At 43.2% G+C, this 27,778-nt stretch overlaps 1 protein-coding gene across 17 annotated transcripts in view; it reads right to left on the bottom strand.

The window, feature by feature from the left end:
• APBA1 (amyloid beta precursor protein binding family A member 1) overlaps positions 1–27,778 on the bottom strand; it is an 85,746-nt gene that overhangs the window by 46,922 nt on the left and 11,046 nt on the right. For 2 of the 17 annotated variants that reach the window (XM_083576748.1, XM_083576758.1), the window contains one exon: positions 2,539–2,635. The exons of 11 other annotated variants lie outside the window; for them this stretch is intronic. The gene's annotated coding sequence lies outside the window, so the exon portion shown is untranslated. Of the gene's footprint in view, positions 1–2,538; positions 2,636–22,710; positions 22,833–26,863; positions 26,914–27,778 lie in introns of those variants that run through there. 4 more of the 17 variants (XM_083576737.1, XM_083576753.1, XM_083576754.1 and 1 more) reach the window with 3 other exon arrangements.

Here is a 27,778-nt window from a genome sequence, read left to right as displayed (position 1 = left end):
CTGTCTGTTGTGTTTCCTGTACTGCTGAGTGCCTGGTGTCCTTCTTATTGCCCCATTTAAGCACCATGCCTCTCCTGTTTGTGCTGTTTTACAGATCTCACGCACTCAAATTAAAGTGGATTCTTAATTTTACTAATACACACTAAGTACCCCAAAGATGGCAGCAGCTCCCACACCCAAAATCTTCAATTCTGATCGTTGTTTCATGTGTGAACAAGAGCTCTCAGTGTGATAAGGGAATTGCAGTCATGTCTCGAGGGAACGGATATGAGAACTCAAAATGCACCTCCCTTATAAAGGAACTGGAAAGAAGACTAAGAAATGGGACAGAATTTGAGAGGTGAATAAACGAAAAATACATGTATATGTAATTGTTTGGGGTTGGCTGGGAAAACAACTTTTGTGGTGCATCATAATCAACAGTGCAACAATTTCTTTTCAGAGTCTGGAAACACCACCAAAAGTTACAATGCCCCAGGGATCCAAGAGCATACTTCACTCACCTAGCCAGAGTTACCAAAAATATTTTAAAACACTGCTATCTCGCCTTTCAATTGCTTCACTACAGCTCCATCAGTTCCTTGCAAGCAGGCAAATATTTCTGAAGTATGAAAATTTATTAGTATGGAATTTTCAAATGGGGGCTGTTTGTTAACTTGCACTCCCTCTGCTGGCTACACTCTGCCACACAAATAATAAATGCTTATGTGACTTCTGTGGGCCAGTTAATTCTCTGCAAGCAGTGCAAACTATCTTACAAACATAAAGAAGAAGAGCACATGGAGGGTTTCAATTCAAAACAATCAAGAGAAGTCACAGCTTAGAGTTGCTCAAGAGTCCTAGAAGTCTGTTCCCCAATACTTTTCAATGCCCTTAATGCAAGTATATCCAGAAAGGTCTTTTAGATTTCTTGACCTTTTCCTCTAGCAAGCAGAATGGACACAGCTAATCACATTTGTGCCTGGCTTTCACAATCTGCATTCTTTACTAGTAAGAGAAAAAAAGAAGAAGGGGGTCATTTGATTTCCACAGCACAATCAAAAACAGCAGCTGCATCACCAAACCTTTTGTAAAATGAACAGTAGGGCTGGGCAATATATGAATATATTGTCCAAAAACATTTTGAAGTCCATATTGTGATACAGCTTGGTTTTCGAACAGCTTAGTTCTCGAACGTTTTCGCTCCCAAACATCACAAACCTGGAAGTGACTGTTCCGGTTTGCGAACTATTTTTGGAAGCCAAACATCCGACAGGGCTTCCGCGGCTTCTGAGCTTCCTACAGCCAATCAGAGGCCGCACTTTGGTTTCTGAACGTTTTGGAAGTCGAATGGACTTCCGGAATGGATTCTGTTCGACTTCTAAGGTACGACTGTATTGGTTTCATAATTTTTGACCTGGCAATGTATCACAAATCATGGTGTGTGGGTGTGCTATGGAAAAATCACAATGTGGGAAAAACTGTGACGCCAGCCAATGTTTCTCTCAATTCCTGCAGCCCATTAACTCTGCCAGCTTAGCCGGCTCCTGCAGGAATCACAAGAGCAGGCGCCAGCAAAAATCATGATGCAATTAAAACTGTGAAGCCAGCTAATGCCTCTCCATAGCTCCATCCTCCATCATGATATATCAGTATATTGTGATGTTTAGCTGGTGATATCACAATGTTGAAAACCAGGTATCACCCAGCCCTAATGGACAGCAAATGGAACACAGAAGTTACTTCAAATGAATATAGGTATGCTAAATATTTCATTCTTTTTTTGGGGGGGATATCGCAGGGGTCAGCACACCCGCACTGTGCAATGGATGAGCCTCACCCTGGGAAAACCTATGGGTGTGATACACATTTCAGAGCCAGCGTGCTTCAGAAAGGTGGACTTAAAGCAAAGAACACGAGGCGGCTGAATCTCCTTTGCTTATCATTTCCTTGGCAAGTGCCAAGCTGAAACCACATCTTCAAGAAAAGGCTAGTAATGAGAACTCTTGCAAGTCCTCAGCATTTGCCTTATCATACTGGGTGCGGATGCCAAGTTGATCTTATGCAGATGGAGTTGGCTGTGTTTAGGCATGGATTTAGCTATTTTCAGGAGAAGCAAATATCTCCTTTTACAGGACAGGATACTGTCAAGGTTCAGGGAATCCTATCCCTCCCCTGGTAGCAGCCAAAGAAGCAGATAACACGAAGAGTCCTTGCCACATAATTTATTCAATATTCACACAGAGAGACAAAGGAATGTAGTCCTTATTCAATACAGTGGTACCTTGGTTCTCAAACTTAATCTGTTCCAGAAGTCTGTTTGAAAACCAAAGTGTTCCAAAATCAAGACATGCTTTCCCATAGAAAGTAATGCAAAACAGATTAATCCGTTCCAGACTTTTAAAAACAACCCCTAAAATAGTAAAATTTAACATGAATTTTCCTATCTAATGAGACCATTAATCCATAAAATGAAAGCAATAATAAATGTACTGCACAGTACTATAAAATAAATAAAATAGTATTGTAGATGATAAAAAAAATTTAAAAAAATCTTACCTGCACTGATGATAGTCATTGTTTGGATAGGGGGCTTTTATCCATTTCCTCAGTCAATCAATCAATCAATCAATCAATCAATCCAACAGTAGCTGAACTGGGATCCACACAGTCACAAAAACAAATTAACGGAAAAAGCCTTTTAAAAAAAACGCAAAATAAAAAGCAAAAACAAAAGCACCAAATATAAGCTTGAAATATCACCTCAGAACACTGCAGTCAGAAACGGAAGGTCTGAATTACTATGGGGGGACGCAAATTAGCAGCACAACAGGAAACATGGAAACAGAGCACATTCAGCTTCCGAGGCAAAGTTAAAAAACCGGAACATCTACTTCCGGTTTTGCAGCATTTGGGTTCCAAGTTGTTCGTGAACTAGCTGTTCGAAAACCGAGGTACCGTTGCAATGGCGTTGTTCCGAGTAAAGCCCAACCCTCTCCATCTCTCTTTTCCTATGCCAGGAATGTCCAACTCCCAAGAGACTGTGATCTACTCCTGGTATAAAAAAACTGGCAGTGATCTACCCACTGTCATTGGAGGGAGGAGGAGCATGTGTGAGATGGGTGGATTGCCCAGAGCTGTTGAGCTTTTTAGGGGGAGTATTGCAAAGAGTTTTTTAGCTCTCCCCCGGTAACTTTTTGTACACAAAAAGTGATCTACCAGGATCAGCCAGGGATCTACCAGTAGATCACAATCTACTGGTTGGACATCCCTGTCCTACAAGTGAAACTTGGAAAATTTGAATATTGTGGAAAAGTTCATTTATTTCAGTAATTCAACTTAAAAGGTGAAACTAAGATATGAGATAGACTCATGGCATGCAAAGTGAGATCTGTCAAGCCTTTATTTGTTATAATTTAATCTTTTAATGTTTGATGTATCACAGTATTTTAATATTCTTTTGGAAGCCGCCCAGAGTGGCTGGGGAAGCCCAGCCAGATGGGCAGGGTATAAATAATAAATTATTATTATTATTATTATTATTATTATTATTATTATTATGGCATACAGCTGATGAATATCCCAAATTAACAATCTCAGAAAAGTAGAATATTAAATGAAATCAGCAAAACAAGGATTGCAAATAGAGCAATATTGGATCTCTGAGAAGTAGAAGCATGCATATGTACTCAGTACTTGGTTTGGGCCCCTTCTGCATCAATTACTGCCTCAATGTGGCATGGATGCGATCAGCTTGTAGCACTGTGGAGGTGTTATGTAAGACCAGGATGCTTCAATAGCAGCCTTCAGCTTTTCTGCATTGCTCGGTCTCATGTCTCTCATCTTTCTCTTGGCAATGCCCCATAGATTCTCTATGGGGTTCAGGTCAGGCGAGTTTGCTGGCCAATCAAGCACAGTAATCTTACGGGCATTGAACCAGGTTTTGGTACTTTTGGCAGTGTGGGCAGGTGCCAAGTCCTGCTGGAAAATGAAGTCAGCAACCCCATAAAGCTCGTCTGCAGAAGGAAGCATGAAGTGCTCCAAAATCTCCTGGTAGACGGCTGTGTTGACCCTGGACTTAATGAAGTACAGTGGACCAACACCAGCTGATGACATGGCTCCCCAAATAAACACAGACTGTGGAAACTTCACACTGGACTTCAAGCATCTGGCATTGTGTGCCTCTCCATTCTTCCTCCAGACTTTGGGTCCTTGGTTTCCAAATGAGATGCAAAAGTTGCTCTCATCAGAAAAGAGGACTTGGGACCACTGAGCAATAGACCACTTCTTTTTTTCTTTAGCCCAGGTAGGACGCTTCTGACATTGTTTCTTGTTCAGGAGTGGCTTGACAAGAGGAATACAACATTTGAAGCCCATCTCCAGGATCTGTCTATGTGTGGTGGCTCTTGATGCACTAACTCCAGCCTCAGTCCACTCCTTGTGAAAGTCCCCAACACGTTTGAATGGTCTTTTCCTAACAATCCTCTCCAGGCTGCGGTCATCCCTGCTGCTTGTGCACCTTTTTCTTCCACACTTTTCCCTTCCGCATAACTTTTCATTAATGTGCTTCGATACAGCACTTTGGGAACATTCAACTTCTTCTGCAATTACCTTTTGAGGCTTTCCCTCCTTATGGAGGGTCTCAATGATGACTTTCTGCACAACTGTCAGGTCAGCATGATTGTGCTTCCTACTGAACCAGAGTGAGAGACCATTTAAAGGCTCAGGATCCCATTGCAGGTGTTATGGATTGAATAGCTACTGCACCTTTTCACAATATTCTAATTTTCATGAGATAATTAATTTGGGGTTTTCATCAGCTGTACACCATAATCATCACAGTTATAACAAATAAAGGCTTGACATACCTCGCTTTGCATGTCATGAGTCTATCTCATATACAGTGGTGCCTCGCAAGACGAAATTAATTCGTTCCGCAAGTTTTTTCTTCTTGCGAGTTTTTCGTCTTGCGAAGCACGGTTTCCCATAGGAATGCATTGAAAATCAATTAATGCGTTCCTATGGAGACCGCCTGCCAGGCTGGCGGTGCGGAGAAGGGCTTTTCTCCCCACCGCAAGCCTTCAGGACAGGTCCGGGAACAGAGGGGAAGGCGCGCAGCGCTTCTCCTCTGTTCCCGGGGCTTGCGGTGGGAGGAGGGTTTTTCCTCCCCACTGCCAACATTCAGAACAGCATTCTGAATGTTGGCGGTGGGAAGCAAAACCCTCCTCCCACCACAAGTCTTCAGGACAGCCATCCGAAGGCTGGCGCGGGGAGGAGGTCTCTCCGCCCCACCGCCAGCCTTCGGAGGAGCCTTCCGAAGGCTGGCGCGGGGAGGAGGTCTCTCCGCCCCACCGCCAGCCTTCGGGGGAGCCTTCCGAAGGCTGGCGCGGGGAGGAGGTCTCTCCGCCCCACCGCCAGCCTTCGGGGGAGCCTTCCGAAGGCTGGCAGCGGGAGGAGGTCTCTCCGCCCCACCGCCAGCCTTCGGGGGAGCCTTCCGAAGGCTGGCGCGGTTAGGAGGTCTCTCCGCCCCACCGCCAGCCTTCGGGGGAGCCTTCCGAAGGCTGGCGGCGGGAGGAGGTCTCTCCGCCCCACCGCCAGCCTTCGGGGGAGCCTTCCGAAGGCTGGCGGCGGGAGGAGGTCTCTCCGCCCCACCGCCAGCCTTCGGGGGAGCCTTCCGAAGGCTGGCGGTGGGAAGAGGTCTCTACGCCCCACCGCCAGCCTTCGGAGGAGGTCCGAGGACAGTGGGGAAGACGCGCTGCACTTCCCCACTGTCCTGGAGATTTCCCTATGGGCTTTCGTCTTGCGAAGGAAGCCCATAGGGAAATTCGTCTTGCGAAGCGCATCGAAAAACGGAAAACCCTTTCGTCTCGCGGGTTTTTCGTCTTGCGAGGCGTTCGTCTTGCGGGGCACCACTGTATTAGTTTTACCTTTTAAATTGAATTACTGAAATAAATGAACTTTTCCACGATATTCTAATTTTTCCAGTTTCACCTGTATGTCATCCCTGCACCGGATGATCTGGGCTTTCTGCCTCTGAGCTTTCTGTCCTACTACCCTCAATGCATGCGTAGTCCTGGGGGTGGAGGTCAGGAATGCTCTCCAAAGACCCGGAGTCTGTCAGCTATCTCTCCCCCAGTGTTTCTTCTTCCTGCTGTTCCTCTTCCAATATTTCCCAGCTTTCCCCCTCTGCAGTCTCAGAACTATGTCCGTCTGCAAACCACTCTTCTAAATCTATACTGTCCTCCTGTTTTCGGGAAGGTTCAGGAGAAGTGGCCCCCACCATTCCTCCTCAGTCCTGTCCCTGACAGGTACCTCCTCCCATGGCTGTTTGATTCTATCACATGCTGTAGGAAGCAAGTGCCTCGTGGCATCAATACAACATTCTATCCATTAGGTCTCCGTTGTCAAAATGCTATTGCTATATACAAAACTATTGATTTACAAATAAAAAATCCATTTCCTAATTCGTATGAACTGTTACTGATATAATTATCCTACTGCCAAAATCTTTCTAAGACACTGAGGAAGTGAAAATGGCTGTTTTAGAAGATGCCTTTCCCCGCTGAGCAAGAGACTGGAAGAAATCATTCTGTCCCAAAAGAAAAAGAAAAAACTAACCTGCCTCCCTAAAGAGTAAGGATCTGAACCAATAAATAAAGGCTGGCAAATATTCCCAGCATCCCCCAACTATGTCCATTACCGAGCACAAAATGCCACTGGCTAGAAAGACATTTCAATTTGAAGAAATGCAACAACACACGAGTTAACAGTATCAGCTCCCTCCAGCACTAAGAGTTCTCTCCCCAACCTCTCACTGCCAACACATAAAGCACAGAGACCTGAAGTTTTGTGGCATTCAAGAAAATTGCTCTGTATTATATTCAGACAGAAAGAGAGAGAGAGAGATCCAAATAGAAAAAGGGACCAGGCAGGGCTGTCCACTTTCCCCCTTACTGTTTATTACAGTCCTGGAAATACTCACACTGGACATAAGGAAAGACCAAGGTATACAAGGGATAACATTGGGGGGAAAGCCTTCATGTTGAAAGCTTTCGCGGATCATTTAATATTAATGGTGGAACAGCCAGAAGAAAGTATTCCAAAAACCTTAGAAAAAATGATGGAATTTGGTAAGGTCTCAGGGTTCAAACTTAATAAATCTAAAATTAAATTAATGGTCAAAAACATGCTGGATCCTGAGAAAAAGGAATTACAAGAAAAAATGGGCCTACTAATCGTCAAGAAAGCCAAATATTTAGGAATTGACATCACTATGAAGAATATCAATCTGTTTGAAGACAACTATAAAAGAATTTGGAAAGAAATAAAAAATGACATGGATATCTAGTTTAGGTTACAATTGACATTATGGGGCAGAATCTCTGTCATTAAAATGAATATACTCCCAAAAATGCTATTTCTTTTCAAATTATCCCTATTATAGGGGAAATGGAGTGTTTTGAAACATGGAGGAAAGATTTAACTAAATTCATTTGGCAGGGAAAGAAGCCATGCATAAGATACAAATTATTAACAGACAAAAAAGAAAGGGGGAGCTTTGCACTTCCAGACCTAAGAATCTATTATGAAGCCTCATGCTTATGTTGGATTAGGGACTGGATGTTATTAGACAATACAGATATTTTGGATTTAGAGGGCTGGAATAAAATGCACGTCTGGCATGCATATCTTAGGTATAACAAGGCCAAAACACACAAAGGGTTTACTAATCACATAATTAGGAATGCACTATATAAAGTGTGGATAAAATACCAAAGTTTGTTAGAGCCCAAGACAGTGTCACCACTGGAAGCGTTTTCAGTTAAAAAAGGGAATATGGGGGGAAACTGGGCAACATACAAACAGCTCCTAATAGAGGAGGATGGTCAATTGAAACTGAAACCTTACAAAGAAGTTAGAGATCACTGTACCAGTTGGCTGCAATATTACCAACTACAGGACATATTTAATTCAGGGGGGAAATTCGGACAATAGAAAATGAGTGGTAGTCTATAGAAATTAAGACATGCTCAGGATATAAAGACAAAACAGCAAGCTTTTTTGTTTTTGTAGTGATATAATAAATAATGACTTGTATGAAAATATAGTCTGCACAACTTCAAGGCTCTTTCACCTCCATAAACAAAAGGTGTCTGTGAAGGGAGCCAAAAGACCAAGACGACCTTAAATGCTGGCCATGGCTCTTTACCACCGGAAAGTCTGGCAGGTAATAATAGAGCTCAGGAAGTTACATGACTCCTGGACTGAGGAGAATATCTAAGGTTGTAATTTTGTTTAAAACACTTGTCGGACAGGGGGTGTTAAAGACGGACATAACTTTCTTTTTGTACGCTACAACAGCAGCTAGAATACTTATTGCGAAGTACTGGAAGACACAAGAACTACCCACACTGGAAGAATGGCAGATGAAGGTGATAGACTACATGGGCCTGGCAGAAATGACGAGCAGGATCCGAAACCAGGGAAGAGAAGCAGCGCAAGAAGAATGGAAAAAGTTCAAGGACTATTTAAAGAAATACTACAAAATTAATGAAAGTTAGAATGATGTTGGACTGGAAAGTAAACGGTTACTATTAGCAAGGGTTAAGACAAGGAGAATAAGGAAGATTAGATTAAATTTAAATTAAAATAAGGGAAGATTTGCTGAGTAATTGATAAGAATTTGGAATACAGAAAAGGGAGGCATGAGGAAGTCGGGGAAGAAAGGTATAAGAAATTAAGATATGAAATGGTACATGTTTTTTTGTTTTGTTTTTGTTTTTGTCTGTTTATGTATTTGTTATATGTTTGTTATTATTATAAAAACCTTTAATAAAAAATTATTTAAAAAAAAATTTTTGTTTAAAACACTAGAGGAAAGGGAAATGCTTTTGCTGCTGCCTCCACGACGCTTTATCACTTATATATAGTTCCAATGCTGTTTTTACCTTTATAATTGCAGGGAAATAAGCTCCAGATCGAAGTCTACAAGGGTCAGGCTTGTATAGCTTTTAAAATCATATTATTATGCTTAGAGCCACACCGTGGCTGCTCTGCACAGAAATTTACTTCCTGCCTCAATTCTAGCATTTGGCCCTGGAATCCAATTCAGTTAACATGTAGCTGGTGCTGAAGAGAAGATCCTTGTCTGGACAAGTCCCAGGCACAGGAAAAATTAAAATTCTGTCACTCTCCTCCTCTTTTATGGCTGATGCAGGCCAAATATCATTTACCATTTTGATGGCTCCTCATCAGAGAATAATCGAGCCAAACCTTCTGCAGCTCTTGGAGGATACAACCAGAACCAAGTACCAAACTAAATCTGACACAATTTCATACAATCAGCAATTTAAATTGTTTTGTTTTGTTTTTAAAGCAAATAGGTGCAGGGGTCCTGATCCAGACTATGACCTTGGAGAGAGGAAGCAGGCTTTAACTCTTTGACTCTTCCACTGTAGTCTTTATTTGAATTGCCCTCCAGCATCTACTATTTGCACTGCAAGGAAAGCTTCCATTAGTGCCAATGGGAGGGTTCTTGCCAAATATCAAGTGCAGGAGCCTCCATCCTGAATATTGACCAGGAAAACAGCTGGTGTAAGAGGGTAGGAACTGACTACTTTTACTGATCTTTTACTTTTTTACTTAAAAAACAAATAAACTATGCAATTGCTGTTGCATGAAAGGTGTCATGTCTAGTGTAGCAAAGACTGCTGCATGTCAACTGCAGATCATCTGGAAACGTGGAGCAAAAACTGCTCCTTAGAAGGCAACTTCTGAAGTATGAAATAGAAGAGAAAAGGGGCAAGCACTGCATAAGGAGCCGTTAGGTAGCCATTCCCTCAAGGTTCAGAAGAGAAATAGTGATAGATAGAAAAATGTCAAGCTTGAAAAACGTTACCTATTGGAAACTCTTTTTATCAAGTACAGAAATTACCTAAATAATTACAGCAACAGGAATACTTCCAGTTCTGCAGAATATATTAAACAGGAATCAATGGAGAGCTTAGAAGGGTTCAGCAGTGCCTTTTATGCATATCTGAACCTGGAAACATAAGTCTGCATTTCCACACTAGGAAAGAGTAACAGCCAGATGTTTGTACAATGCAAAAATCCAAGCACACAAAACTGCTTTGAAGATGTGCCCTCACAGAACCCTCCTGGTCTCCCAAAGTGAGAACCATCAAGTGAGAGATGGAAGAGAAGGGTTGGAAGAGAGGGATGCTCTACACTCTGCAATATTCAGGAAATGCAAACAGAGCCCTTCATGATGGAAAGATCTCTATGCTTACTGCTACATAGAGATGATGTAGCAATGCAACAAAGAAAGTTTGTACAGTGGTACCTCAGGTTACATACGCTTCAGGTTACAGACGCTTTAGGTTACAGACTCCGCTAACCCAGAAATAATACCTCGGGTTAAGAACTTTGCTTCAGGACGTGAACAGAAATCATGCTCTGGCGGCGCAACGGCAGTGGGAGGCCCCATTAGCTAAAGTGGTGCTTCAGGTTAAGAACAGTTTCAGGTTAAGAACGGGCCTCCGGAATGAATTAAGTACTTAACCCGAGGTACCACTGTATTCCCCAGATCACAGTCATCGTGTCATTGTTTGTCCCCACTCCTGCCACGTATACATACTGTACCCCAAAAAACTGCAGTTTTCATATTTGTCTGGCAAAGTGTGAACCAACTATGAGCAGACAACCTCAGTGTGGTGCCCCAGTAAATGTCAGGAAACAATGAAGGATGACTTTTATAAAGTCTAACAAAGGTAGAGCACCAAGCTACAAGCTCCACTTAAGAAGTACAAACACTGTTGGAGGGGGGAACCGTCTGTGTCACCAACATCAAAAGGACACGTCAAATACATGACAAGCAGCTGCATCAACCAAAGTATGCAAGAAAGAAATGAAATTGGCTTAGACCCAAAAACGAACAGCAACATTTACAGAAGATTGCTCACAGCAAAAGACCTCTAAGCAGTAAGCATCTGATGGATGGTTTGACTCTCAGCCATTAGCAGCATGGTGAAGATCTTTGCCTCATTAAATCTCCAAAGGTCCTAGAGGGCCATCTTTCCTATGTGTCACACTATAATATCATAATATCAAGTCAAATCTTTCCTAGAGTGGCTGGGGAGGCCCGGTCAGATGGGCAGGGTATAAGTAATTAATTATTATTATTATTATTATTATTATTATTATTATTATTCCTAACATTCCAAGAAACTTTGGAATTTTAGCAAATTCATAATGGCAAACTGCGTGGAATCTCAATGAGGAGCTTCTGTCTCCTTTTTGTGCACACTACTTTTGCTGCCTTAGGTAGCTCAAGATTCTCTGCCACCATACCTTTGTGTCTTGTCTTCTATGAAGAGTATAACAAAAGCCCTCTAAGTAATTAACCATTTTACCATTTATAGCAAGCTTCCTCAACCTCGGCCCTCCAGAGATGTTTTTGGCCTACAACTCCCATGATCTCTAGCTAGCAGGACCAGTGGTCAGGGATGATGGGAATTGTAGTCTCAAAACATCTGGAGGGCCGAGGTTGAGGGAGCCTGGTTTATAGTAAGTGCTGATTCTTGACTTCCTCTCCATTTCAGCTATACCTATCCTCTGGGCAGCCAAAAGAGAGGAACACTGGCTAAGTTGCATAAACTGGGTAAACACGCGGTGCTTTGAAAATGGGTAACCTGCTTTTAAAGACCTCACCTTTCACTTACTGCTGTTAGAGAAGGAAGTGCAAAATTTGTCAATTTCTCAGTATAATTACATGATTGTTTCCAAGCACAGACTGCCCAATTCATGAGGAAAATACTGCATCTCCCACTAGGTGCCATCTGGCTGTTTCTGCTGGTTTCATGACTTTCCTCCTTAAGCAAGAAACAGTTCCCTAAACTTGTAAACAGATTTTGTAAAACTCAGACACTGGTTGATAATAAGAACCACATATAACTTCTAACTGAGCAGATCATTAAGCAAACAGTCTGTGAGCACCTAGAAAGGAATGCTGTGATCACCAATAGTCAGCATGGATTTCTGAAAAATAAGTCATGTCAGACTAACCTGATCTCGTTTTTTGACAGAATTACAAGCCTGGTAGATGAAGGGAACGCAGTGGATGTAGCCTACCTTGATTTCAGCAAGGCATTTGACAAGGTGCCCCATGATATTCTTGTAAAGAAGCTGGTAAAATGCGGTCTTGACTATGCTACCACTCAGTGGATTTGTAACTGGCTGACTGACCGAACCCAAAGGGTGCTCATCAATGGTTCCTCTTCATCCTGGAGAAGAGTGACTAGTGGGGTGCCACAGGGTTCTGTCTTGGGCCCGGTCTTATTCAACATCTTTTTCAACGACTTGGATGATGGACTCAAGGGCATCCTGATCAAATTTGCAGATGACACCAAACTGGGAGGGGTGGCTAACACCCCAGAGGACAGGATCACACTTCAAAACGACCTTAACAGATTAGAGAACTGGGCCAAAACAAACAAGATGAATTTTAACAGGGAGAAATGTAAAGTATTGCACTTGGGCAAAAAAAATGAGAGGCACAAATACAAGATGGGTGACACCTGGCTTGAGAGCACTACATGTGAAAAGGATCTAGGAGTCTTGGTTGACCACAAACTTGACATGAGCCAACAGTGTGACGCGGCAGCTAAAAAAGCCAATGCAATTCTGGGCTGCATCAATAGGAGTATAGCATCTAGATCAAGGGAAGTAATAGTGCCACTGTATTCTGCTCTGGTCAGACCTCACCTGGAGTACTGTGTCCAGTTCTGGGCACCACAGTTCAAGAAGGACATTGACAAACTGGAACATGTCCAGAGGAGGGCAACCAAAATGGTCAAAGGCCTGGAAACGATGCCTTATGAGGAACGGCTAAGGGAGCTGGGCATGTTTAGCCTGGAGAAGAGGAGGTTAAGGGGTGATATGATAGCCATGTTCAAATATATAAAAGGATGTCACATAGAGGAGGGAGAAAGGTTGTTTTCTGCTGCTCCAGAGAAGCGGACACGGAGCAATGGATCCAAACTACAAGAAAGAAGATTCCACCTAAACATTAGGAAGAACTTCCTGACAGTAAGAGCTGTTCGACAGTGGAATTTGCTGCCAAGGAGTGTGGTGGAGTCTCCTTCTTTGGAGGTCTTTAAGCAGAGGCTTGACAACCATATGTCAGGAGTGCTCTGATGGTGTTTCCTGCTTGGCAGGGGGTTGGACTCGATGGCCCTTGTGGTCTCTTCCAACTCTATGATTCTATGATTCTGTCATTTGTCTCCGTTGTCTTAATTCTGCCACTAAATTTTTCACTCCATCAAATATCTGTGTACTACAAGTACCAGGAACAGAACACGGAGTTATAAAGCTCCCCTCCTTTGCTAAGCACAGAATGGCTGTAGTAGCAATCCGTAACAGGATCAGTTGCATTCTCACAGTGACAGGTGGCTTACTTATTAACACCATTACTTGTTTATATCCACAAATTTATCTTGAAATAAACAAAAAATACAAACATGTTCTTGGCAAAGGAGCAAGATTTTTTTTCCAACGTGAAAATTTAAGGGAGGCAGTACATGTCATAGAATCATAGAATCATAGAGTTGGAAGAGACCACAAGGGCCATCGAGTCCAACCCCCTGCCAAGCAAAAAACACCATCAGAGCACTCCTGACATATGGTTGTCAAGCCTCTGCTTAAAGACCTCCAAAGAAGGAGACTCCACCACACTCCTTGGCAGCAAATTCCACTGTCGAACAGCTCTTACTGTCAGGAAGTTCTTCCTAATGTTTAGGTGGAATCTTCTTTCTTGTAGTTTGGATCCACTGCTCCATGTCCGCTTCTCTGGAGCAGCAGAAAACAACCTTTCTCCCTCCTCTTCTCCAGGCTAAACATGCCCAGCTCCCTTAGCCGTTCCTCATAAGGCATCGTTTCCAGGCCTTTGACCATTTTGGTTGCCCTCCTCTGGACACGTTCCAGTTTGTCAGTGTCCTTCTTGAACTGTGGTGCCCAGAACTGGACACAGTACTCCAGGTGAGGTCTGACCAGAGCAGAATACAGTGGCACTATTACTTCCCTTGATCTAGATGCTATACTCCTATTGATGCAGCCCAGAATTGCATTGGCTTTTTTAGCTGCCGCGTCACACTGTTGGCTCATGTCAAGTTTGTGGTCAACCAAGACTCCTAGATCCTTTTCACATGTACTGCTCTCAAGCCAGGTGTCACCCATCTTGTATTTGTGCCTCTCATTTTTTTTGCCCAAGTGCAATACTTTACATTTCTCCCTGTTAAAATTCATCTTGTTTGTTTTGGCCCAGTTCTCTAATCTGTCAAGGTCGTTTTGAAGTGTGATCCTGTCCTCTGGGGTGTTAGCCACCCCTCCCAGTTTGGCGTCATCTGCAAATTTGATCAGGATGCCCTTGAGTCCATCATCCAAGTCGTTGATAAAGATGTTGAATAAGACCGGGCCCAAGACAGAACCCTGTGGCACCCCACTAGTCACTCTTCTCCAGGATGAAGAGGAACCATTGATGAGCACCCTTTGGGTTCGGTCAGTCAGCCAGTTACAAATCCACTGAGTGGTAGCATAGTCAAGACCGCATTTTACCAGCTTCTTTACAAGAATATCATGGGGCACCTTGTCAAATGCCTTGCTGAAATCAAGGTAGGCTACATCCACTGTGTTCCCTTCATCTACCAGGCTTGTAATTCTGTCAAAAAACGAGATCAGGTTAGTCTGACATGACTTATTTTTCAGAAATCCATGCTGACTATTGGTGATCACAGCATTCCTTTCTAGGTGCTCACAGACTGTTTGCTTAATGTTCTGCTCCAGAATCTTCCCTGGAATTGATGTCAGACTGACTGGGCGGTAATTATTTGGGTCCTCTCTTTTCCCCTTTTTGAAAATAGGGACAACATTTGCCCTCCTCCAGTCTGCCGGGACTTCACCTGTTCTCCAGGAATTCTCAAAGATGACTGCCAGTGGTTCTGAGATCACATCTGCCAGTTCTTTTAATACTCTTGGATGCAGTTCATCTGGCCCTGGAGACTTGAATACATCTAGACTAGCCAAGTATTCTTGTACTATCTCCTTAGTTATTCTGGGCTGTGTTTCCTCTGCTGAATCATTTGCTCCAAATTCTTCAGGTCGGGCATTGTTTTCTTTATCGGAGAAGACTGAGGCAAAGAAGGCATTGAGGAGTTCAGCCCTTTCTGTGTCCCCTGTTTGCATTTCACCATCTTCTCCTCTGAGTGACCCCACTGTTTCTGTGTTCTTCCTTTTGCTACGAACATACCCATAAAAGCCTTTTTTGTTGCTTTTAACCTCTCTAGCAAGCCTGAGTTCATTCTGTGTTTTAGCTTTTCTGACTTTGTGTCTACACGTGCTGGCTATTTGTTTGAATTCCTCTTTGGTGGTTTCCCCCCTTTTCCATTTTTTGTACACATCCTTTTTTAATCTTAACTCAGTTAAAAGTTCTTTAGATAGCCACCCTGGCTTCTTTAGGCACCTTCCATGTTTCCGTCTCATTGGTATTGCCTGAAGTTGTGCTTTTACTATCTCCCTCTTAACAAACTCCCAGCCATCATGAACTCCCTTTCCTTTTAGTATTACTGTCCATGGGATCTCACCCAGCACTTCCCTAAGTTTTATGAAGTCGGCTTTCTTAAAGTCAAGAAATTGAGTCCTAGTATGCTTGGCTGCTCCTTTCCGCTGTATAGTAAACTTCAGAAGAGCATGATCACTCGCGCCTAATGATCCTTCCACTTCTACCCCACTAACCAGGTCATCAACATTGGTTAGGACCAGATCTAAAATGGCTGTTCCTCTTGTTGCTTCTCCCACTTTCTGGACAATGAAGTTGTCTGCAAGGCCAGTGAGGAATCTGTTTGACCTTATGCTCTTGGCTGAGTTTGACATCCAACAAATATCCGGGTAATTGAAGTCCCCCATTACTACTATCTCCCTTCCTTTTGCATGCTTGGCCATCTGTTCCAGGAAGGCATCATCTATGTCCTCCGTTTGGCTTGGGGATCTATAGTAAACTCCCACAATGAGGTCACTGTTATTCTTCTCTCCCTTAATTTTGACCCAAATGCTCTCACTTTGGCTTTGAGGTTCTAAATCTTGGATCTCTTCACAAGTATACACATCCCTGACATATAACGCCACTCCTCCTACTTTCTTGTCTGGTCTGTTTCTCTGAAATAGATTGTATCCCTCCATTATTACATTCCAATCGTGGGACTTATCCCACCAGGTTTCAGTGATGCCTATTATGTCATGTTTAGTTTGCTGTACCAAGAGCTCAAGCTCATCTTGTTTATTTCCCATGCTTTGCGCATTAGTGTACAGACACTGAAGTCCATTAATCATTCCCCCGTGTCTCTTATTTAAGGATTTTTTCCTCCCACCACTAGGTCTGCGTGCTGTTTGCTCCACTTGGTCTATGACATTTGGATGATCATCTTCATCAATTGATAGACTCCTACCTTCAGGAGCACTGTCTCCCTCCCCCACATTAGTCAGTTTAAAGCCCTCCTGATGAGGTTTCTGAGATTTTTTGCAAAAACATTCCTCCCAACCGTTGTGAGGTGTAGCCCATCGCTTGCCAGAAGTCCATCTTCAAGAAACTGCAGTCTGTGATCTAAGAATCCAAACCGTTCCTGTTTACACCATTTGCGAAGCCAGCTGTTCACTTCCACTATTTTTCCCTCTCTCCCTGGGTCACGTCATTCAACTGGGAGGACAGATGAGATGACAATTTGTGCATTTAATTGCTTCAATTTCCTGCCCAGAGCCTTGTAGTCTCTTTTGATCTTCTGGAGGCTATTGCTTGCAGTGTCATTGGTTCCCACATGAACCAAGAGGAAGGGGTATTTGTCAGTGGGTTTTATGATTCCTTGCAGTCGTTCAGTTACATCTTGGATCTTAGCCCCGGGGAGACAGCACACTTCCCGAGACATCTTGTCAGGCCCACAGATCACTGCTTCTGTTCCCCTCAGTAGGGAATCCCCTATCACCACTACACGCCTCCTCTTAGGTTTGGTCGGGGTTCTTCCGTGAGCTGTCCGTTCCAAGGTCGCCTGCACATTCCCTGAGGACTGACTTTGCTGCTCGTCTTCATATACCTGATCGACTGTAATGAGGGAGAGATCCTCAAATGGAGTCTGCTCTTCGTCTTCCATGCTAGGGGAGAGGACCTCAAAGCGATTGTGTATTTCTAAACAATCAGAGCGAACCCTGGGCCTCCTACTTCTTTGTCACATTTCTCCATATATCTGGCTCCTGTGTTGGTGAACTAGCCTCCTTCTCAGGGGAGTCCCCTGTCTCCTCCTTGGTGGAGACGGTGTGCTCTGTTGCTTCCAAGAAGAGCTCCAGCTCTCTAATTCTTTGGAGCGTAGCTACACGTTCCTCCAGTTGCTGGACTCTGTCTTCTAAGAGGGCAATCAACATGCAATTGCTGCAGGTAAAGCTGCCTGCAACCTTTGGCAAGCTCTGATAAGCTCCTCCCACAGCTAATCACCTGCCTCAACAGAAACCCTGCCCCCTCTGACCTTTGCACAGGGAGAGCAGCTAATCAGTCACAAAGAAACACACACACACACACACACACAAGAAAACCCTTTTTGCTCCTTCTTCAGCTGCTGCCCTGCAAGCTCTGTCACTTATGTTATGTCACTTACGTTATGTACATGTCACAAAACTGACTCCAAAAAAGTAGTTCTCATAGTCTTCAAAAGCTGTTTCAATTCAAGTTATAAGAATATAAAGGGGGGTTACCTCTCTTCTTCCTTCAAATCCTGACCTCAAAATGAATCCCATCTGTGAATCCCCAGGCACAATGTAGCAGTAGGAGCAGTAATTTGTTTTGTATTGACAATAGGTCACAACTAAAGCTGTGCATATAGATGCTCCAGAGTTATGGATATCAATCAAATATTTTTTTAAAAAATCAATTAAATCTTAATCATGTCTGAAAACATTTACTATGTATAAGTCTGTACAAGTATCGGCATTGGTTCACAAATATCCTTTATTATCTTTGCCTTTTCCCTCATTTTGTTCTCTTCCCACTCTGAGACTTCAGAGTATAAATTGTTTGGGATCATCATCATCATCATCATCCACTCTATGCACATAGATCTCAGGACAGTTAACAACATAAAACTACAACATAAAAGACACAATATGCACAATAAAAATAAAAGCAACAACCACCCAAGAATCCCCCTTCCACAACACATTTAAAAAGGCACTGGATGTCAATCAGCCAAAGACGTGGTTAAAAAGCAATGTTTTCTCCTGGCACTTAGAGGCGTTTAATGAAGGCACCAGCCAACCCTCCCCGGAGAGAGCATCCCGCGCAAGTGGGGAGCCACTGCAGATGCATGTTTTTGCATATGCTGTAAAACATCATGTATGGTGGGAACCAGGGGACTACCTTCCACAACAGGAGTATGCTCAACATCTGATGTTCACCTCCAGTTTCCCTCTCATCATCTGGTGTGTAGTGAAAAGTCATGGCACCAGGTTCATGGAATTCCCTCTCCAGGATGGCTCACCAGGCACCATTCATACAATCCATACTCAAAAGTAAATCATATTGAGTCCAATGGAGCTAAATTGCCCAAGTTACATGGGTAGCCGGTGTTGTTTCTTCAGGGCCTGATAAATATGTTTTTATTAGTCCAGGCTTTGGGCCATGGAATGTGAACTGGCTGGTTAAATTTCATCTGCTCTGTTAAATTTAATGCTGACTTTCTTCTACACTGGTTCTCATTTACTTTATTTTATTGCTATTCTATATTGTTTTTCCTATTTTTAATCATGTCCCAGATAATTTTACCAATGGACGGCTTCAACATCTTTTAAATAAATACACTGTTGGTGCTTTATAAATAGTAATAATTTTGGCCTAAAAGTATTTTGTTTGTTGGTTACTTAACCATCCAGCAGTAGTCTGTGGTACATGCCCTCCAACATGTTGTTCCACACTTGTACAAAATGACAGCTTGAATCCAGCAGTGGCTAGTGAAAAACTCCTACCCCCGGAAAGGTGGTTCTAACTTACCTGAAGATCACTGTGTGACAAAAGTGACTCCAAAACCAGAAAATAGTAGTAATAATAATAATAACAACAACAATAATAATAATACCTTTATTGTCAATGTACAACCTGTGTACAATGAAATTAACCGAGCCTCCCCCCCCAACACTCAATCTCATTGCACTCTGTGTGCTTGTCGCACAACATACCAACCCCAAAAGTCAGTTGCACTATATTATTTTCCGTTCAGCAGCCTAACAGCCCATGGATAGAAACTGTTTTTTAGCCTGTTGGTATGATTATACTTCTATATCTCCTGCCCAAGGGTAGAAGATTAAAGAGGTGCTGGCCAGGATGTGAATCGTCCCTGAGAATTTTTCTCGCTCTCCTAAGGCAATGATCCCTTGCGATGTCATCTACCAGGCTGAGGGGACAGCCCATGATATCATGTGCTGTGTTCACCACGCTCTGTAAAGACTTTCTGTCTGTGGCTGTCAAGCCAACGTACCACACTGTGGTACAATATGAGAGGACACTTTCTACTGTGGACCGGTAGATGGAGGTCATCAATTGTTGTTTAGCATTGTTCTTTCCATTTGCACAAACTAACATGCAAGAATTTGAACAACTCCCTTTCAAGACCTTTTAATGACCCACTGGACTCTCAAGATTAGATGGTAGAGTCTCTTGGATCTTCTGGATTTACCATGTTCCTCATAATGCAATACAAACTCCAATATGTTCCAGAGCTGTTCTGCAAGAAGCCCTCCACTAAGACATCACAGAACTGCACCAATAAATTACTCTCCTTCCACTCCAAGTTTCTTGAGTCAAAGCAAAAAAGCAAAGGCAAAACAACTTTCAGGTAGTGCTGCAAATTCTAATGGCAGAAGGCCACCACACATTATCTTGAACGCTTGGTGATTCCAGATTCCTATCAACAAACAAAAACTTGGTTTCCCTACCTTTAAACTGTCACTTCTGTGCCAGAAGTGGTGTTATATGTTGTGTTATATGTTCAGACCATCCTGTCATGTTCAACAATCTGACCACTAAATCTGCACTAGCTGCAGTTTCTGAACTGTCTTCAAAGGCAGCCCAATATATAACACATTCCAGTGGTCCAGCCTAGAGGTTACTGGAACATAGACAACAGAAATCACAAGTTATATTAGCCCAGACTGCTGGTATTTTTTCCTTTATTGAGAACAAGCATATCCAAATACAATTGTACCTTGGTTCTGAAACGGAATCTGTTCCAGAAGTCTGTTCGACTTCTGAAAACGTTCAAAAACCAAGGTGCGGTTTCCGATTGGCTGCAGGAGCTTCCTGCACTCAAGGGGAAGCCACAGAAGCCGCTTCGGACATTCAGCTTCCAAAAAAAGTTCGCAAACCGGAAAACTTACTTCCAGGTTTGCGGCATTCAGGAGCCAAAACGTTCGAGTCACAAGGCATTTGAGAACCAATGTATGACTATATATGATACAATTCTGGCAGAATCCAACTTGGATCCAGAGAGTTCTCCCGTCATAAAGAAGAGAATGTTTAGAGCAGAGTTGTAATGGGCAGGTGTGTGAATTTCGAGTGACAGTTTATTGGCAGGCATTTTCAAAAAGGGATGCTATTTGAACAAAGATTTCCCAAGGGCCATGAACAACTTTCTTTGGCATGTGTTAGTTTCAAATTGGTTGCACAAAAACAAAAACAGAAAGAGACTCTCCTTTCCAAATTAAATCCAACATTGCAAAATTAAATAAGCATTAACAACATTACTCATCATTTTAACATTCTAAATATTACTGTAGAAATATACACTTTTTGGGTTTGTATCAACAAATGCAGTCCTCACATTTTCTTAAAACAAGTTAAAGGTTGTTCACATTATGAATACCATAAATTACTGCTTTTTGTCTCATCTGTTAAACTACAGAACCTATTTGCAGAACTGAACATACAAAGAGTTCCCTGATACCTTCCCTAATCAGCTAGCTCAAAATACCACTGAAATAGTTTTGACCTGGATGAATGAACACATCTCACTAATCTGTGCTACTTTGCCATTATAGAATTCAAACAGCTCCAGTACTTTTTCTGCTTCCCAAACCATACACATTATGGGAAGATAATTACAAATTATCTGGTATAAAAACATGTTTTACTTACCAGCTAGGAAGTCTCCCCCCAAAGTGGTTGAACAAGAGTACTAAGCTTACAGTTAAACACCCCCCCCACACACAACTTAAAAGAAATGTCCAGCATCTCCATGTTACGAAAAAGGAGCAATGCTGCAGCTGAGTGCTCCAGATGGCTGGAAAGCCAAACAGGATGTTGATGTTTTGGGACTGTACCGTGGGAACAAAGGGACAGTCTACCTGTGCACTGAGCACTGGATGTTAGCTCAGAGTGTCACATGACCCTGTACTGGAAGTACATGGGAGGAGTTATTCTCTCTCTGCTGTTGGTGTTAAGAGAGTGCAGACACGTTTTCTTTGTACTGCTGGAAAGACAGAAATAAAGGCATGTAAATACATTTCTGTCTGTCTCTCTCCCCTCCCTGGGAATGAGGGAAGGGGAGGAATGGTGTGTTCTTCTCACGTTTGAGGAGGATCGCCGAGATCTCGCCTTGTCTTGCCGGGAGCTGCTGACGGGGGAGATCAACAAGGAATCCAAGCCGGGCACCTGGAGAGTGGCCAGTTCCTCTGACTAAGGCTTGAATTCCGACACTCCAGGCAGGGCTGGGAGAGACACCCTGAAATTCTGCAGAGCCGCTGCCAGTCAATGGAGATAATACTGAGTTAACTGGACCAAGGGAAGGCGGCTTCCATGTGGTGGCGGAGGGGAGAACCAGCCTCTCTCGTGTCCTATCAGTTGCCCCATGTGCCCAGGGCAGGGCAAGTGTTACGCTGCCTGGAGGACTGGGCAGCTGGGGTGGGGGCACATGGCAGAGGGTGCCTGGAGGGTGAACAGAGCCTACCTCCAGCAGGGTCCTCACCTGCTGCCTCCATCCACCTACCCACTAGACAAACCCACCTGCTGCTGCGCCTCAGCTGCCAGGGATCTGTGCCTGTCGTGGGGGCCAAGGCCCCCCTGATGCCTCTGTGTCTATGAGGGATCACTCCATACATGAGTGATGTGCCTGCCTCAATCTGGATGGAGCCCAAGGGAATTTTATCTTATCTAAAGTGGCAAGGTTCTTTACTTAGAGAAGGATAAAAAAATGTAGCATTGCTTTTGCCATTTTTTTCTTATCACCCAGATAAAAACTAGCAACTCAACTAGTGCTCTGATGGTGTTTCCTGCTTGGCAGGGGGTTGGACTCGATGGCCCTTGTGGTCTCTTCCAACTCTATGATTCTATGATTCTAACAGTAAAAACAGAAGTGTTGAAACAAATGAAAACTGCTAAAAGGAATGAATGACTAGTTAACATATAAAGTGGTAAATTGAATACTCTGCATGTAATCAACTGTAAAGTCTTCTCTTTACTATTTTACTGGATATTCAAACATGTACCAAAATATTTAAAAGCACTAAGGAAAAAATATGAATTGTCTCAGCCATTTTTTTCAATGCAAAGGAGCCAAACAGCACAAAATCTCCTCTAGGAAGCCCTATAGTACTCCTAGACATTACAAAAAGAAATGGGGCGGAGGGGGAGAGGAGGAAGACAGGCAATACCTGATGGCTTTAATGGCTCAAGGAGACTTCCATTTGGAGAGACTGTTCCCAATAAACATTTCCAGAAGTGTCAAGTTCTTAAAGAAATGGGAGTGCCTGATCACCTCATCTGTCTCCTGAGAAATCTCTATGTGGGACAAGAAGCTACAGTTAGAACTGGATATGGAACAACTGATTGGTTCAAAATTGGGAAAGGAGTACGACAAGGCTGTATATTGTCTCCCTGCTTATTTAACTTATATGCAGAATTCATCATGCGAAAGGCTGGGCTGGATGAATCCCTAGCTGGAATTAAGATTGCTGGAAGAAATATCAACAACCTCAGATATGCAGATGACACAACATTGATGGCAGAAAGTGAGGAGAAATTAAAGAACCTTTTAATGAGGGTGAAAAAGGAGAGCGCAAAATATGGTCTGAAGCTCAACATCAAAAAAACGAAGATCATGGCCACTGGTCCCATCACCTCCTGGCAAATAGAAGGGGAAGAAATGGAGGCAGTGAGAGATTTTACTTTCTTGGGCTCCATGATCACTGCAGATGGTGACAGGAGCCACGAAATTAAAAGACGCCTGCTTCTTGGGAGAAAAGCAATGACAAACCTAGACAGCATCTTAAAAAGTAGAGACATCACCTTGCCAACAAAGGTCCGTATAGTTAAAGCTATGGTTTTCCCAGTAGTGATGTATGGAAGTGAGAGCTGGACCATAAAGAAGGCTGATTGCCGAAGAATTGATGCTTTTGAATTATGGTGCTGGAGGAGACTTTTGAGAGTCCCATGGACTGCAAGAAGATCAAACCTATCCATTCTGAAGGAAATCAGCCCTGAGTGCTCACTGGAAGGACAGATTGTGAAGTTGAGGCTTTAATACTTTGGCCACCTCACGAGAAGACACCCTGGAAAAGACCCTGATGTTGGGGAAGATTGAGGGCACAAGGAGAAGGGGACGGCAGAGGACGAGATGGTGGGACAGTGTTCTTGAAGCTACCAGCATGAGTTTGACCAAACTGCGGGAGGCAGTGGAAGACAGGAGTGCCTGGTGTGCTCTGGTCCATGGGACACGACTAAACAACAACAAAACATAACAAATCAAACCTGCTATGCATTCATATGCCAACTGAAGTACAACTACAACTTCAGCGCTCCTAGTGGACAACAAAGGAGGTTTAAAGATGCTCTCAAGGCAAATCTAAAAATAGTAGTATCAGCACTGTTAACTGGGAAACACTGGCCTGCGAGCGCTCCAATTAGAGAACAGCCTTTACCAAAGGTGCTGTGGACTTTGAAGAAGCACGAATTTAGGGCGAAAAGGAGAAACGGGCTAAGAGGAAGGCACGCATGGCAAACCCTCACCGTGATCAACTCCCATTCGGAAACCTATGTCCAGGGGAGGAGGAAGGGGAGAGCAGTGAGTGCGGGCTGCCCCAGGTGTCACCACTGAGGGGGGTGACAAAATGGCAGGCAGCACTCACCACAGTGTCTGCAGTGCGCCTGGGAGAGACGCAGTGGCTTGGGGGTGTGCAGCCTCCACGCTGTCCAAATGGTCCGTCCGCTGCCTTCCCCCAGCTGTAGGGCGCCTGAGTGGGAGGAGGCAGGCAGACCTCGGAGGCCCCGTGGTGTGCCCCACCCCTATGGGAGGTTCACACCGCCCCAGGCGCCTGAGTGGCTTCCTCCGCCACTGCTTATGTCCTCCCTGTGGAAGGACATGTGGATCCAGAATTGGCCTCCACAGTCACTTACAGACTCACTGTTAAAGACTGTGTTCATGGAAGACTCTTGGTCTAATCTATCATATTTGTACTTTTTGAAATAATATGAGACTCGAAACACGGCCATTCTTCAAAATTCACATTGTTCTCCAAATTTTGCAGTGTAGTTTTCCAACCAACCAGTAAAGATATTTGTGAAAATAGCATGCAAAAATGCATTTTATTAGAAATAGCTTGCAAAAATGTGCACATTTGTCAAAACTGCCTACAAAAGTGTTTATTAGAACTTTGTACTAAAATATTGAATGAGGATTTTAAAAAACACAAAATTCACAAATTGCTGTAGAAGTGTGGGAAACTAAATTTAAGGTTAGAAAAATGAGAAACTGAAAGAGCAGAAATGGACAGATCCTCGCCCCCTACTGATAACACAGACAGCCTGATGCTAGTAAGCCAATTAACACATATAATCTGCTAAAAATCCTTTGCCTTGGTTCAGTCCAATAGCGATGGCATTGAACCTCAATGCCTAATTCAGCAATTTCACACTGCAATCTCCCTTTGAACTTCCTTTGCTCCATCTTGGCATCCTATTCTGCCAGTGGGATGTTGCATATTTGAATGCTCTCCCAAATAAAACCTTCCCTATACATAAAAAAGAACACCAAAGACAAAACTGGGCTGGCTTTCCATGTGCAAAGGATTTTGACCATATGGTTCCAGGAAGGATATACCACATATTTTTTTCTTAATGCTTCAATCTGCTCTATGCCATTGCTGACCAGTTCCGAAGTTTGTAAACAGTAGCAGGGGAAATCCCTTAACTTGAAGCAGAATGAACACAGAAAATAATGTCCTTTCCTTTTACCAGTTTCCACTCCAGTGGCTTGGATGTCATCGCTTAAAAGCACAATCTCAGCTGCCATTCGGAAGGCCTATTCATTACTCTAGGAATGCTAATGCACTCAGTGCTTATGGGGCACTTCTCAGAGGGTGCCTAAAGAAAGCAATTAGTGAAAACGTAAACAGAAATAAACAGAAGAAGAAACAGAATATTTAAGTCAGAATGATGTCAGTTGTGAGGCATTTATTTCTTTTGAAAGTGCACCAGCTGCTAACTATTTTCTTAGGCAAATTACAGTGCCTTTAATCTGTTTTGTGGAACGCAAGAAATTAAAAATAGCCATGAAGTGACTTGAGGCTGTGTTTGTACCCTTCTGCTTGAAGCTGTGTTTGTAACCTTCCAAACACCTTTCTACCACCTTTGTAACTTCTTCACAAATTTAAAAAGTCATCTCCCTCCTTCATGTTTTTCTTTTTTTCTTGGGACCTATCACCCGAAGAAAAAGGAACCTGGGTAGGCAAACATGGACATGCACAGAACAGCAGTTGCAAGCACCATTTATTGCAATACCTACAAGATACAAATTTTAATATGCTAAATCCCACTCTCAGACTGTTCTGGTGAGTCCAATCCTAAAAACCCATCCCGGGTCAGTAACTCAAGCATCCACCTGATCATGTCAGATCAAGACCCCGTCAACGCCAGCTGTGAAAGTGAATATATTGAAACTACAAATGTTAAATTACATGATGCAGGATGGGAAAGTTAATTGGAAAAAGACAGTGGAAATAATATGTCAGGGAACTGCCATCGGCTCAGGGGCGAGAGGGGGAAAGCCGGATGGATTACAGAGAGCCCCCGAAGATCGTGGGAAGCAGCACCTCCTCAGCGGAGCAGAGTAGCCATGCCTCTAGTGGAGAGGAGCTTCAGGGCTTGGAGGAGGCGAGGTGGTGCCAGGACACCTTGCCTGAGCAAAGCGGGGAGGAGAGAGGTCCTCCGTTACCCACGCCTTCCTTGCGCAGTAGGCTTCCGCGCAGAGAGGGGAGGCGCAGACTGGGCGCCAAGAAACTACTCTGCTGGGGAAGGTTTAAGGACCGCCCACTCTCAGATTCTGCCAGTGAATGAGCAAGACACGGAATAGAGGCGCCCTGCATTCCAAAGGTTTTTACCACCGATAAGAAAGCTTTAAAACAGACTACTGAAGCATACTGCCTGATTGCTCTCGAGCAACCAACCTATACCTCTTACATAATATCACAAATGCTTTGGAATAAAAGATTTCTCAAAAATGTGATTAGTTTAATCATAGTCCCAAAATATAAGCTACAAAAATAAGAAAGGACCATTTATGCTATCCAGTAAAGATCTCAATTTCTTTCTTGTAGCAGTTTTGCCTGTATATTCTGCTATAATATTTCCCCCTTTTTAATCACACTCTCCACTATGCTTTCTAATTTCTGCTTCAGAAGAAAGAGTGCATTTTCTATATGGGGGAAAATAAATATTCTCTTGCTCTCACTCAGCCATACCTGCAACGTCTCATCATAAAACTCTACCAGATACCTGTTTCTTTGCTGATGAAAAATAATCTTAACTTACCACTGCTATGTATAAAAAGCTGTTGCAACTGTCTCCAGCATCTGTAGAAACTGGAATACATAATTTCACAACTGAGTGCCAAAATGTGAGCAGAAGGCCCAGCAAGTGTTCATCACAGCCAGTGTGTGCAAGGAACCAACTATTTCTAACCAATTATTAAAGTCCCGAAACACTATTGTATTCAGTCAGGCAATGTTCTTGCCATCTTGGAATACTGTGCAGAAATGCATGCCAAATCAATGCAGATGTGTAAAGAGATGCTAAGCAAACAACATCACCAAGTGTTTGGCAGGTAACCCTAGATAACCGTAATATTTGAACATACAGCAATACAGTGGTACCTCTAGATGCGAACAGGATCCATTCCGGAGCCCCGTTCGCATCCTGATCAGAACGCAACCCACGTCTGCACGCATGCAAGTCGCGATTCGCCGCTTCTGCACATGCACATGACGTCATTTTGAGCGTCTGTGCATGCCCGAGCGGCAAAACCCAGAAATAACCTGTTCCGTTACTTCTGGGTTGCCGCGGAACGCAACTTGAAAACACTCAACCTGAAGCGACTTTAACCCGAGGTATGACTGTACTGCCTATGTTTTCATATTAGCTGGAGAAACACAGAAACTTGGAGTTATCGCCAAATTCTAGGAACAGTGAGTTGGTCTGTATCACGATTGCCAAGGAAAATATAAGGGATTGCTGCTACCACCTAGTGATGTTAAATTATCGAGAATAATCTTTTGGAGAATATTCTCGAGAATATTCACGATTAATGAGAATGTTAGAGAATTTTCATTTAAAATAGGAAATTATTCATTTTAATGAATTGAAAATGATATAATTAGTTAATATAAATGTTTATTCATGGATAAACTTGTTCAGATGGCAACCAAAATCTGTACAGATACTTTTATT

Source organism: Podarcis filfolensis (assembly GCF_964270895.1).
Source record: "Podarcis filfolensis genome assembly, chromosome: 11".
Lineage (NCBI taxonomy): Eukaryota > Metazoa > Chordata > Lepidosauria > Squamata > Lacertidae > Podarcis > Podarcis filfolensis.
The sequence above is the reverse complement of the archived record's forward strand: the minus strand, read 5'-3'. Positions and strand labels throughout refer to the sequence as shown.